This window comes from Protopterus annectens, chromosome 4.part0 (assembly GCF_019279795.1).
Source record: "Protopterus annectens isolate FY-2018-M chromosome 4.part0, PAN1.0, whole genome shotgun sequence".
Taxonomy (NCBI): Eukaryota; Metazoa; Chordata; order Ceratodontiformes; family Protopteridae; genus Protopterus; species Protopterus annectens.
In genome coordinates, this window is record NC_056733.1 from 1,623,661,925 (window position 1) to 1,623,675,345 (window position 13,421).

The following is a 13,421-nucleotide window of genomic DNA, read 5'->3' on the forward strand; positions in this document are numbered from 1 at the left end:
TGCTCAAGAGTGGCAGTGGAGTTTTACAGTGTTGAGTTGCCATCCCAGCACCCAACCTTACACAGAAGGAACATGCATGCTCACACCTAGGGCCAATTTAGAGTGTCCAATCCACCTACAGCATGTCTTTGAGAGGAAACCCACACAATCACAGGCAGGACATGCAGACGTCACACAGAAGGTACCCCAGCCGAGGATTGAACCAGAGAACTGCTTGCTGTGAGGTGACAATGCTAACAGCTGCACCACCATGGCCACCCTTTTGAAAGTATGTTTAAACCTAGGAAATAAATTACCTATTGAAATGGCATGCACAAACATGAGATACAATGAATTCGGTTGACACAAAATGCTCTACTGAATAAAACTCTGCCCACTGGATAACAAGTGCATTTTTCAGATGGAAACATCAAATGAACACAAAGTATTAATAATCAAAAATAAAATTGGAATGCATACTATACTACTAATTTTACATATAAAAACTGTGCTGCTGTGCTCTATTTTAGTACAGTGGAGCTTGCATCTCCCCCTGGTTCAATACATTATGGTTTCTAGATACAAAACAGCACCAGGAGGTCATTGTCCTGAGGTCATTTGTCATCCTTTAGATGAGAACTAAATCCGAAACACCACCCAGTCTTTTTGTGGGGATGATTAATGTGCAGGTTAAGTACCTTAAGGGAAGCAGCATATAAGGTGGCGGTGGGGCTGTCAGGACTGCACAAAAACCTTATCCCACACAGCTGAATTTCCCTATCTGATTTCTCTAAATATAAACATAAAATCTGTCTGGATAGTTTGCTTAGTCTAACCTCCAGATCCCTCAACACTACGTTATGATAATAATCAGAAAAATGACATTGTTACTGCATCCCAAAATATAACCAGACAATGAAATATGGCCAATTTATCTCACTCATCTTGAATCGATTTGTTACTGTTATCCTTCGCCCAGTTCTCTTGGATGGAGTAACATGGTTCAAAAGTCCTTGTTTATACCTTCTAATTCATGATAGAAAAATGAAATCCATCTGTGATTCCTATACAGTATGTGTGGTACTTCTGTAGATGCAGTGTCTGAAAACAGGTCATGAGACCTGATAACCTGCTCAACTTTGATGTCAGTTTTTAACTTGACAAAGACCAGCCACTGAAGATGATGATCTGGCCTGAATTTTTAAAGGCTCCAGCAAGAGCTCAGGCACACATCAGTTATGCTGTGCCATTTTTGTTGCTTGCAGGGCATCCTTTACCTATATCACACAGCTGCTGTAAGTGTGCTAAAGAACAGCAGAACCACCAATGAGTCCTACAACACCTTATTATTCTCTAGTATCTAGTAGACACAACACAATACTGCCACAAAAAGCAATTTCTTTTAATTGAAACCAAAAGCAGTTACTTCATTAAAGGCACTATGAAAATTATTAGCAACACAATACACTACTTGCAGTCAGCACTTGAAGTAATTACCCACATGCTGCCATATCTACCATCCCCCGGTAAGGGCCACTGCCTTCTCTGCAAGTGAAAATGGTTAACCAAGACTGTATAACAATTCTACACATCTAGAGGCATGTATTTCCTTCAAGCATACTACCAGGTACAGAAGGAGCACAAGTATTATTGCATAATTTGAGATATGTTTAGGATACTCTATAATGACTACTAAATCTAATGGAATTACCTCACTATATGCTCTTGGTATGACACCTCAGTATCATCTATAGGTAATAACACTGTTACATCCTGCTCTTACCTTAGTGTTTGCTCTTATGCAGGCTACTGTGTCTAAAGCACATAGAGTACTGCCATTTTAAATCAAAATCCATATCTGTGAGATTAATCTATAAACAAAATGCACTGTAAACCATTTACTGCTATGCACAATAAATTTTATTTTAAGTACATTGATGTCGAAGAACCATGCTGAATCTGTACCAGATTTGGAATTATGTTCAAAATGTAGAGTACCCAGTTAATTTGATCCATAAAGCCATACAGCATGTTAAAATGTATTAATTTAATCGTCAGTTTTCCAAGCAGGTGTATTGAGCAATTCTAAAATTAATACATGACCCAAATGCACAAGAAACCACAACGGATGCTCTTTAGTCAGCAATTAACAGTAGCACTACATCACATAATGTAATGGACTAGAAGTTCTCATACCTTGTCCATTTACTGCAGTAATAAACACATATATGCAGAAAAAAGATAAAAGGCCTCAAAAAGAAGCAAAACAGTGTTTCTATCAGTTATGCTCAAAATGTGTTTCTTCTTGTCTGAACCCATTTAATTTCCAAACACAGCTAGCAGCAAGCATTCATGATGAAACGTGAAACAGTCATTAAGCAGCAGTGTCAGAAGTGAACTCTGTATCTTTACAACTGCTACTGTCTGACAACATATTTACTAGTGCAACCCTTCAGCTCTTATGATTCACCATAGCAGATTATTCATTCACTTAAATTGCATTTATACCCCACCCCTTTGCACACATAATTTGTACAGCGACTGGCCTAACAATTTGGACAGCCAGTCCCTTTCCAACTCATTCTTAATACATAAAATTAATCTATAATAGACATATTACAAGATTTCAAACTAAAGGCAATGTCACTTTATCTACCATCTACAGCTGGCAAGTAACGTTTTCTAACATATTACCAGTCAAATTGGTAAAAGAAAACAATATTGCTCTAATTCTAATGATGCTATTGCGGTGGTGTGTTTTACATTAGCAAGTGTAACCACTTTAACCAATAATGTGTAAGTGTTTTGTGCTGGTTCCTTTGTTGCCTGTGTTTTCAACGGTGTGTTAGTTTTGCCATGAATCAAATCTACACATACCATCCTGTAGATTTGTTAGTACTGAACAATCACTCGTGCAAATAAGGAGGCTTTGTTCTTGGGTTTGTTTGTGCAACACATGAATAATTTATATTTATTTCATGAGATAAGTAGAGAAACAAAACCAGTGAAGCTCATTTTTAACCATGACCAAGTTGCACAAAACCAAAAAAAAATGTAGAAAAATATCAAAGAAAGCAAATCAATTTGAAATACGTACCAAAAGGCAAGCAGAGGTAACTTAACAACACTTGTAGCGCAAGACTTTTCATATCTCGCCATATCAACTTTTACCAAGGTAAAGTTAACATACAAGAATCATATGAGCCAAACAGAAACCTATCTCCTACCACCACATACAGACATGATGCACAAAGCATAAACTTGTGCATGCATGTATGTTTGCACACACACACAGAGTCAAAGTCAGTTATGCAGTGCATAGCTACAGCTTGTTTCAAATGGAACAAGGCATTTTTCTGTACAATTGTTCTAAATATATATATAGATATATATATATATATATATATATATAGGTCTGCAGCTGCAGTACCACAGTATCATAATTTGCAGTGCCTACAGCTACCCCAGATCAATTCTGACCTATTTTCACGCAAGTGTCACTGTTGCATTTGGGTACAAAACTCAGCTACCCTATATGAAATACTGGCTTACGAGTTCCTTAATCATCTCAAAAGGTTTAGCCGGAAATTTTGGTTTTGTAATTAAACTTCATTTTTGAACCTTGCCCAGAATTACCATTATAAGCAAGAGTTCTGTGCCAGAATGCCAATGCATGTTGCCTAGGACATACCTCTCAACTTTCCAAATTTGTGCAGTGGACAGATTTTTTCTTCATATTTTGGTCTGTTCCACAAAAAAATATATATATTTTTCCTGGCAAATCACTGAGGATAAAAGAACTAATTAATTATAGACAGATAAGTTTCAGACTTCATATCCTTCAGAAGATGACTGCTAATGCACATCCTGCTGCTCTAGCAAGTTTACAAGAGCAGTATTTAAAATGTGTCCCTACTGTGTGGCCTTTATCACGCCATTTCTATTAGGCTTTGTTTAGATTTCTGGCAAGAGGTTTAATGTTATGGCCTATAAGTTGGAAAAAAGACTGTTTTCTTTAATTGGCAATGGCCAGCTGGTTCGTTAGAGACCGTAACACTCATTTCTTAGTTTTTGTACAATTCTAACCTTATATAGAACTGTGTTTACTATAGCAGAATAGCAATTGTGCTAGAGGTGAATACATGTACAGTTTATTACAAAGTGCAAACAGACAGAAGCCGGCTCCAATCAAATACCGTTTTATATGTGGATGAAAAAAAATGTCAGTTAACACGAAAATCACTGTGTTCTGCAATACCGATTTTCTCAAACTGTCTCGTGTACTTTAAAATAACCCCATATTTGTGTCCAGTTAGAAAACGCAGTTCTCCCATATTAAGAACTGCATTTTCAACTTTTTTGCTAACGACACAGAGGTAAGAATTACAATAACTGGCATTATATCTAATAACCAAGTGTTGCCAGAATTGTTTTGAAACATAAATCGTTCTTATACAACAGGCAGCACAGCTGTTGATGCAAGCAAGAAGAATTTATTTGCACGTGTATTTTGCGTGACTTTTCATTCATTTAAAGTTGTTATTCACGGGTGTTAGCTAATGTACACAGGTGACAGCGATTTGTGAGCACAGTTCGGAGGTTGCCAAATGCATACGCACTGTTAGCACCTCTCAGTACTATTAAAATGTACAATTTAATCAAATGTGGACAAATATTTTCCCAGTAGAACCTCCAACATAAATGGCACTTTCATTTTATGACCCTCCGTAGTAGAACCTAGTTCATCATCCTGAGTTCTGACCTACAATTTGTAGGCTACAGTTACTGGATGCCCAGTTTTCTCCTTTCCAGACTGCAAGACACTTATTTTCATACCACACTTTGATAATATAATAGAAAAAAGTGAGTCTGCAGGATGAGCGTCAAAACGTAACTACTCCTGCAACCCAGCTAACATTTGAATGAGCAGACTGTAAAACTTTGGAGTGGGTTGATTTATAAAATACAAAAAGTTTGCCGTCTACCAAACTGGTATGGCCATACTGCATATAAAAAGAGAACAAAACACTTACGCAAAGTGTTGAAAACAGGAGAGTATACAATTAGCCTTTTCATTTGCCCACTTAGGCAACCAAAACGTAAGCCCCTCTCGTGCCGCTAGCACTTTATCCGCACGATGTCATTAACAGTTCCATGCCCAAGTGTAGTCACGAGCCTCCCTGCACAATCCAAGGATCAGCTGAATGTGGTCGGGCTCGGGTGCTCCAGTATGCCAGCTGTCCATTGACTTCATTAGGACTGCATACGATTATTGCAGCTAACCACAAAAAAAAAAAAAAAAAAAAAAGTCCAGCCCAAATCCAGAGCCTGGCACTTCCCCTCCCCCTTAGGTGCTGCAAGTACAGGCAGGCGCTAGTTCATTCAGGTGGCAGTAGGTGTGGGAATGTATATAAAGTACGAGTCATTCTTTTCTTGCAGACCTGGTGGGAGGGAAACGCAAAATAGATTTGGGAGATAGAATCTGTGTCAGAGCTGGGCTGGCGCTCTAACTTCCCTCGGGGGCAAATCAATTAAAGTTCTTTCAAACTGTTTACCAGTGGAGTAGAAAGAACTGAAGGTTCTGAATATGCTTTAAGTAAAAGCAAAGCTAATCTGCACCACACGTGGTGGACACAACAAAGCCAGTTCAAATAAACTAAACGTTTTACGGTATGACATTTCACAATCTGTGCCTTATATGACAAGGAACGACTTTTACAACCTAAACATTGACTGTTTCAAACCAGCGGTTTTAGCAGTATTATAAATGAAGCAAAATATAGGAGACAGTGTGCTTTATCAACTTAACATTCTTTCAACCACATTTTTTTAGGGAGATCTTTGATTTCTGCCTCACTAAAAATAAATATAGTATAAGAACGCATCCTCAGCAACAAGAAAACCTCGGGTCTTCCTAAGGTAACCAGAGTACCGATTGTATGCATTCCCTTAGTATGAGTCTGCAACCAGTTTTAAAATGCACTCCCAATTTCAGCTACTGACATCGTCTCTAATTCTAAGCACTGACCTTAGTTTATGATGTTGTAGATAGGAAGATGTGCTGCTCTCCTTCTATCTTCATTAGACTAACATCTGGTAAGTGGAACCATAGCCGGTTTTAGGCACCAGCGAACCCTGCGGTCGCTGGGGGCCCCCTGGTCCTGGGGGGCCCCCAACCACTGCAAATTATGTTATCTTGATATTCTGTAACATGTCTGTCAAACCAACTAAAGCTAGTACAGCAAGCTTGTATACTTACACCAGGTAAGTAACAATAACTCATATTTATATCCTTCAAAATTCAAAGATCTTTAGTTATAGTAACAGTATTTTGTCAGGTAACAAACTTTTTACCAATGATATAATGCCCCAGCCTAGTTCAGCCCTGATGGTGGACATCCTCTTCACTAAAATTAACAACATAGCCAGCTTTAATAACTGTGGCTGCAGGGGGCCCCTTAATCCTCATTGACTGTGTGGGGGCCCCACAAAAGCTGCTGTTGGTTGGGGAAAAATGAGGAGAAAAAATGTATTAAGTTTCAATTATACTCTTTAACCTGAACAGGACTGTGATATGACCCTGTTAGGACAAAGCTGTAATGAACATAAGCAAAGTAAGCACTACAGAGATCAGCAGCCCAAGGTGACTGATCTCATTGCAAACTGTGGAGTTTAAGAAGAGCTGATGCTTCTAATCTTCAGAAATGGTTTCTCTTTCAAGGTTTTTATACATACTGGCAGAACAACTGATACTGTAACTCTCAACATCTTTGCTGAAGAATTCTGTTCAGTGATAAAAATAATAGCATAATAAAATCTCAAAATGAGGAACACATTTTATATATTACTCTAATTCACTTTAAAAAGTTGCTAGAATAACACATTTTGCATCAACATGCATTTTTTAGACAATAAGTGTAAAACTCTGATTACTTGATTTAGTGTGACAGAGCAAAATTATGAGACAAAATCAGGAATATCTGTGAAATCAGGGATAGTGATAGGCATTAATTTACTACTTACTGAGGTAAATAAAATTGTCTTATCCCTGTTGCTGTTTGATGACTGCTAAACAGCAGTCACTGATCTTGTGTAGCAGTAATAGTGCTGTACAATGTACTTGCTGAAATAAGTACAAAATTAACATTGCTGTGATGTGTGTGTGTGTGTGTGTGTGTGTGTGTGTGTGTGTGTGTGTGTGTGTGTGTGTGTGTGTGTATGTGTGTGTGTGTGTGTGTGTGTGTAAAATATCACTGATTTTTATCAATGCAAATATCCAGTAATGCCGGAACACACGTTATTCTTCTGGGTATCAATAAAAAATGTAGCTAACAAGTGATTATATTTCAAAAGTAAGGCATAATGTATGTCACAGGCATTCAGACACTTAGATCTTCTAGCTATCAGGTGGCCTCCACTCCCTAGACTGTATAAATAGATACAGGGGGCTCCCTTTATCATCCTTGACTGTGGGGACCAAAAAAAAAAAAGCTGTTTTTGGTTGAGGAAAAATGAGGAGGAAAAAATGCTTTTATTTTCTGATTGCACTCTTTATCCTGGATGGAGTTATATATGACCCTGTTAGGATAAAACTGATAATGGTCTCTGCCCTCACCCGCAAACATTCTAAAACATCCCTGCTCAGATGTTTGTGTACAGAAATTTACCGTAGGTTATGAGGGTGCTGGGGATTGTGTAGTCATCATTTCCTTTACTTTTCTAACAGACCTCAGAGGTATACAAAGAAAGTTACTTTAGCTCCTGTAGGGGCAGTGTACTGCCTGGTAGCAGCAAAGTAGAATACATTATTGCAGTCATTATTTATTTTCACTTTCCTCACAAGCAAACATCAGACACATATACAGCTGGTTGCCTTTGGGGTTAGGATCAAGGAGTTAGTAGGCATGCTATGTATATGTATTTCAGCAGTTACTTGAAATACATGACTGTGGCCATTTGAACCTCTGCTTTCATCCCAATCTAACACCAGAGGGTTGCATAGGCAGTGACTGTCTTTTTGGGAGGATTAGTGATGCAGGCAGTATTCACATACAGGATCTATGTATCCTCACAATTGACTTTTTAATTTACTTGGAGCTCCTATTTTTGTCAGCTTTGAATTTTAAGTCTTGGGTACAACTTATGACTTCACTGAAAGAAAAAAAGAATGAAATTCTTTTTTCTTACTCACAATTTTTTTAGGCCAATTTTGGATTAAAAGGTTGGGTAATGCTCTAGCTTCTGGTGGCAGTGGCTTAATGGAGTTATTTCCTAAATGGTTATTACTATGCTGACTTGGTCAAGAAAGTATATCGAAAAGACAGAAGGAAAACTAAAGCTGAACAGCAACATTGAATTTCTTTCCTTAATCATCATTTCTGTTCAAGCCATCATTGGGTAAAAAGAAAAAAAAATAAACTTAAAAAGCACTTTAGAGTATATATAAAGTTATGGCTTCTTGAAAAAGCTGAAAAAAAAAGGTAAAATGTGAGAAATGGAAGAAAAAAAGTAATGTGTATAAGTGGGAAGCCCAACATGGGGAAAACAGAGGGGAACTCTGGAGGGTGTGTGTGTTTTTTTTTTTTTGGCGGGGGCTGAAACAGTAACCAGTGCCTAGAGTTCCATTGCATATTAGTTCTGTCCTGTACAGAGTTGTTGTAATGTATCCTTGTTACACCTAAATGGCAATAACTGTAAATGTCCCCTTGTGAGATGGGCCAACACAGTGTGGTATGTATGCCTGTTTTAATAAGATCATTGTAGCTACAGGTCAATCTATGTGTACTACTCCTAAAAGCCTGCAGCATGAACTAAAAAGATGGATAGAAGTAGTGGCAGTGACAGGGTGATACTTAGACTGAAAGTGGCCAGGGGGCCCCCAACTTGACAAATTGCTGTGGGCCCCCAAAATGCTAACACCGGCCCTGAGTGGAACAAGTGAAATTAAAACTGGGACGGTTCTTCATTTTTTTACAGACGTGATTTAGCTAAAATAATGTACTCTAAGTGAAAGTACCAGATAAGGTTGTGCAGGTGTGCTTTTAATTTAATTTCAGCATAGTATCAACTGGTTCCTAAAGTTCTTAATAGTAGTCGGTGTTATTATAACATTGTAATTCAGGTATATATCCACACACACACACACACACACACACACACACACACACACACACACACACACCTCTAGAAGACATAAGTTCACACTTAAAGGACCTCTAAGGTGTTAAAGCGTGCAGGTTTCACACTTGGTGGTGGTGGCGCAGCAGTTAACGTTGTTGCCTTACAGCAAAAGGTTCTCCAGTTTGATGCTTGGCTGGGGTGCAAAATGCTTTCATAAGGTTATGACCAGTCCTGATTTCTCCAGAATAGCCATGACTGGGGCAGATGTGTCCTGTGGAATACTTGGAGACACACACAAATGGTATATGTCCACACAGGCACCTTAGAAGAGCTGTTTATTTTGCATGTCCCACAAAGTTACGATATTAAAACAGAAACATTTTAATGTGATGTATAAAGATAGATACAGCTGAAATTTTGCAATACTGATTCATAATTTGATAATAAAAAGAAAAGTATTTATCTTTGCCAAATCTAAGTTGCACTGCTGATGGACAGCAGCAAAGTAGGCAAGTGGGGGGATAAGCAGAAAAAAAGGTATGATGTACTAGTGCGGGCTGGTGAAATGCTCTTTCCTGTGTTTATGTCTTCCATTGCCATCGTTTGCTCTCATTCTCTTCCTCCCTGTCATCTTTCTTTGCTATAAGCAAACTGCAGCCATGTCATATCATTGTTATGAAAGTAAAGCCATGGCTATAGAGTAAGTCATTTGCAGTTGTGGACTAACTCCTCTTCCTTACATATTCTGATTTCACTACTGTTTTCGACATGTATAACATTGCAACCATTCTGGCTTCATATACCGTAATTCTTAAATTTATTGTGAAAGTGTATCTTCTAAAATCTGATTTGCTGCCCTTGGTGTTGCTGAACTATTATTATACAGCTTGGGAGAGACAAGTGTTTGAATATAGCTTTGTGACCACCTAAAAGATATTTTGGATAAGTTGAAGCTTACTGTTTGCTCACTGTTATGCAGTGTCAGTGGCACAACAAGTAGCATGTTAGGCTATGGTGCTGGAAGGCTATGGGATCTATTCTCACTTTAGATGATTGGATTGCTAACACTACAGCACATTATTATGGGGACTGACCTCCAGAGTGAGATAACTTTCAGATGAGATGTTAGACCAAGATCCCATCTGCTTTAGTTTAGGTAGATGCAAAAGATCCTACTGCACCTAATGAGAAGAATAGGGGAAACTCCCTGAGGCCCTGGCTAAATTTTCAATAGTAGTATAAGTACTACCTTATATCTCTTCTGAAATGAGGTTAACAGTACTAACTTGGTGGAAAAGGATAAATAAATAAAATATAAGTCATACATCTCTTCCAGGTCCACAAAACATATCTAGACAAGATTAGAAAAATCTTTATGACTCACCACTTATCCTTGCAAGAGCAAAGAACTGATCCATTGCTTGTAGGCCAGGATGGAATCTGCATTGCTTCTCCATGGTATGGATTTTTCTAAAAGGCTGAGGAGTGGTACTCCCCCTGTAAATGTACTCCTTTCTGTCCCTTTTGGTTTTGAAAATGGGGTTACTACCCTACTATGATAATCCATAAATACTTTATCTGCCTTCCACACACCACTGTAAAGGCACAGCAATCAAAACAATCCTGCAACATCCTGTTCCTTCAGTATTTCTAGGTAGGTCTCATCCAGTTCTACAAGTCTGCCACAGAGTTCTTTCTTAAAAGTAGTAGGGGTGTGATATCAGACCACCTCACATCACTGTGTAAGTGGGAGTGAAGTCCTGTTGCAAACATATTTTAAAATGTTTTAGCAAGTTTCAGATTTCAATGTCTATTGAAACACACAAATTCATATAGCAAAAGCCCCTCATAGAATAAGCTTGTTGGCTTCAACTAGTAAAAGGCATTGGCAGTACAATTTGACTAGAGTTGAGGCACATATTTTAAGAGATATTACTACTGATGGGCCCATCAGGCTTATGCAACCAGACAAGGGGGTTGATTTGGTTATATATGATGCCATAAATTATTTCAGAGCTATGCTGGAGTTCTAATACTTACATGGCTGTATCATGGAATCAGATACATATTGGCTATAAGAGTATTGATTTACAATTGGATGAGTTTTTTGATGGACAATAGGATTACTGTGTCACTGCCTGAGCTTTTGACCAATGTAACCCAAGGAATTTGACATTTTTTGGAATTCAGAAGGTACATAAAAATATTCAAGATCCACCATTGCAGCCCACAGTTCCAAGACTTATCACTTAGCAGTGATGGTGGACCAGAAATTAAAATCTATTTTTAATAGATTTACACACTTGCTGAAGGATTCCCTGGACTCCTTGGGGCATTTAAAACAGGGCTTATGGGATGACAACCTTGTTTTTTAACAACAGATGTTATTGAGCTATTTTCTTGTATTCCTAAGGTCAAGGGTCTCGAATACTTCTACAAATGGATGTTACTATGTCAATTTTTGGAAGAGCAGGACATTAATCTCATAGCAGAATACATGGAGATAATTATGGATAATAACCATAAGATCTTCAAACAGGTGACAGGTGTTGTTATGGAAGTGTCATGCTCCCCAGTATATGTCACTTTAGCTTTATGTGCCTGGGAGAGGATCTGTGTTTTTCTGTCAGAACATTTCACACATTGTAAGTTATATATGCGATTTCTGGGTGACATTTTTATATTGTGCAATGATGATAATGAATCGGTGGATGATTTTATCAAATTTTTGAACAACACAACTCAGTTTCTGAAGTTTACCTACCATTACCACAAAAGTGGTGTCCATTATTTGGGCACTGCTAGTCAACATTCTAGCACAAGTTTTGTGTCCAGCATTTTTAGAAAGCCAACGTTCATAATAGTTATTTGCATTTTTTCCAGTTTACACCCTTTAGCCCAAAAAAGGAACATAATCAAAGGACCAGCTAGAAGCGAGGCTAGGATGACCTCTTCCAGGGACTCCTTTTTAAAGGAGATGGGGGAACCTGAAAATATGTTTTTTGATAGAAGATATTTTAAGAACTTTGCAGAAGAAATTGTAAAAAAAAAAAAAAAGTGATGCAACAGGTAGGCACTTTTTTACAAGCCTTTGTTGGGAACAGGATTAGAAAAGAAATATGATAACAAGACGGTCAAATTTTGAGAGGCACTGATTGCTCAGTTTAGTCTAGAGCCTAGGAAGGTCAAAGATGTTATTACTATGAACTGGGCAATTTTTAAAACCAATCCATCTTTACTTGGTATGGTGGGAAATAAACCAAAGTTTGTTTACAAACCTTCCAGAAACCTCAAGGAGATTTACCTCAAGGAGATTTTTGTGAGCAGTAGTAAACCTAGGTTGGTAGACTTTAAATATTTATTTATTTATTTAACATTTGTTTACTGTGAAAGTTCAACTAGTACAGAGCCTATTTTCAGTGGAGACCTGGGAAGAAACGCATCAAAATTTGACTGTATCTTTGCAGGGAGGACACCCAGACTCCACACAGAAGGCATCCCAGCCAAGCATCAAACTGGAGGACCTCTTGCTGTGAGGTGACAATGTTGACTGCTGCACCATCACCACCAAGTGTGAAACCTGCAAGCAGTGCTCCTATATTTTTGAGGGGGATATGCTGACTTTAGACAAGATGGAGCACACTACCCTTAGGTTGTTAAGGGGGATCTGTTTAATTAAATGTATGGTTTATGTAGAAAAGTATACCCAATGTTCTTCTTTTTACATTGGGAAGACTGAAAGACCTTCTGGAGGCGGGTGTACAAATATGTGTATGACATATTTACTCAAAACACCAACAGTGCCCTTTACATTCAGTAGTATGTACAGCATTTGATTGATTTAAATTTGCTATAATTGAAAGGGTAACCAAAAAGTAAGCACAATACACCAATAAAGAACACTGCTCCGGCACTATTAAGGCTGCCCTTGTCCACTCCTTTCCAACTTCCTAGTTCACTAAGTGTGCATAAAACGGCATCAACGAGACGAAGATAATTTTATAGTTTAATAACTTTAAAAGAGTATAACCAAAACAAAGACAAAAAACAAAGAACAAGTAGATTTAGCGCTTTTGTCTCCTTTACTGAGACTTTATCAGAATCTGTAATCCACTGTTCAATTCTTTTTTTATACCATCCATAGTGTATCTAATTAACTAATTAGCTAATAAAACAGAGAATCACATTTAAAGAAAGATTCCTTTACTTTTCATACTGCTCTTAAATATATGGATATAGCCTGTGCTAAAAAACACAGGCGTTGTTCAAAAGCACTAGTTAATAAATATCATTATAAGTTCATAATAAGTTAGAATAAAACA

The 13,421-nt window shown here is 37.9% G+C and overlaps 1 protein-coding gene across 1 annotated transcript in view; it reads right to left on the reverse strand.

Moving 5' to 3' along the window:
• FAT2 (FAT atypical cadherin 2) overlaps positions 1-5,233 on the reverse strand; it is a 1,015,713-nt gene extending 1,010,480 nt beyond the window's left edge. The window contains exon 1 of the mRNA XM_044069413.1: positions 5,013-5,233. The gene's annotated coding sequence lies outside the window, so the exon portion shown is untranslated. The remainder of the gene's footprint in view (positions 1-5,012) is intronic.
• Between the last annotated feature and the right edge of the window lie 8,188 nt (positions 5,234-13,421).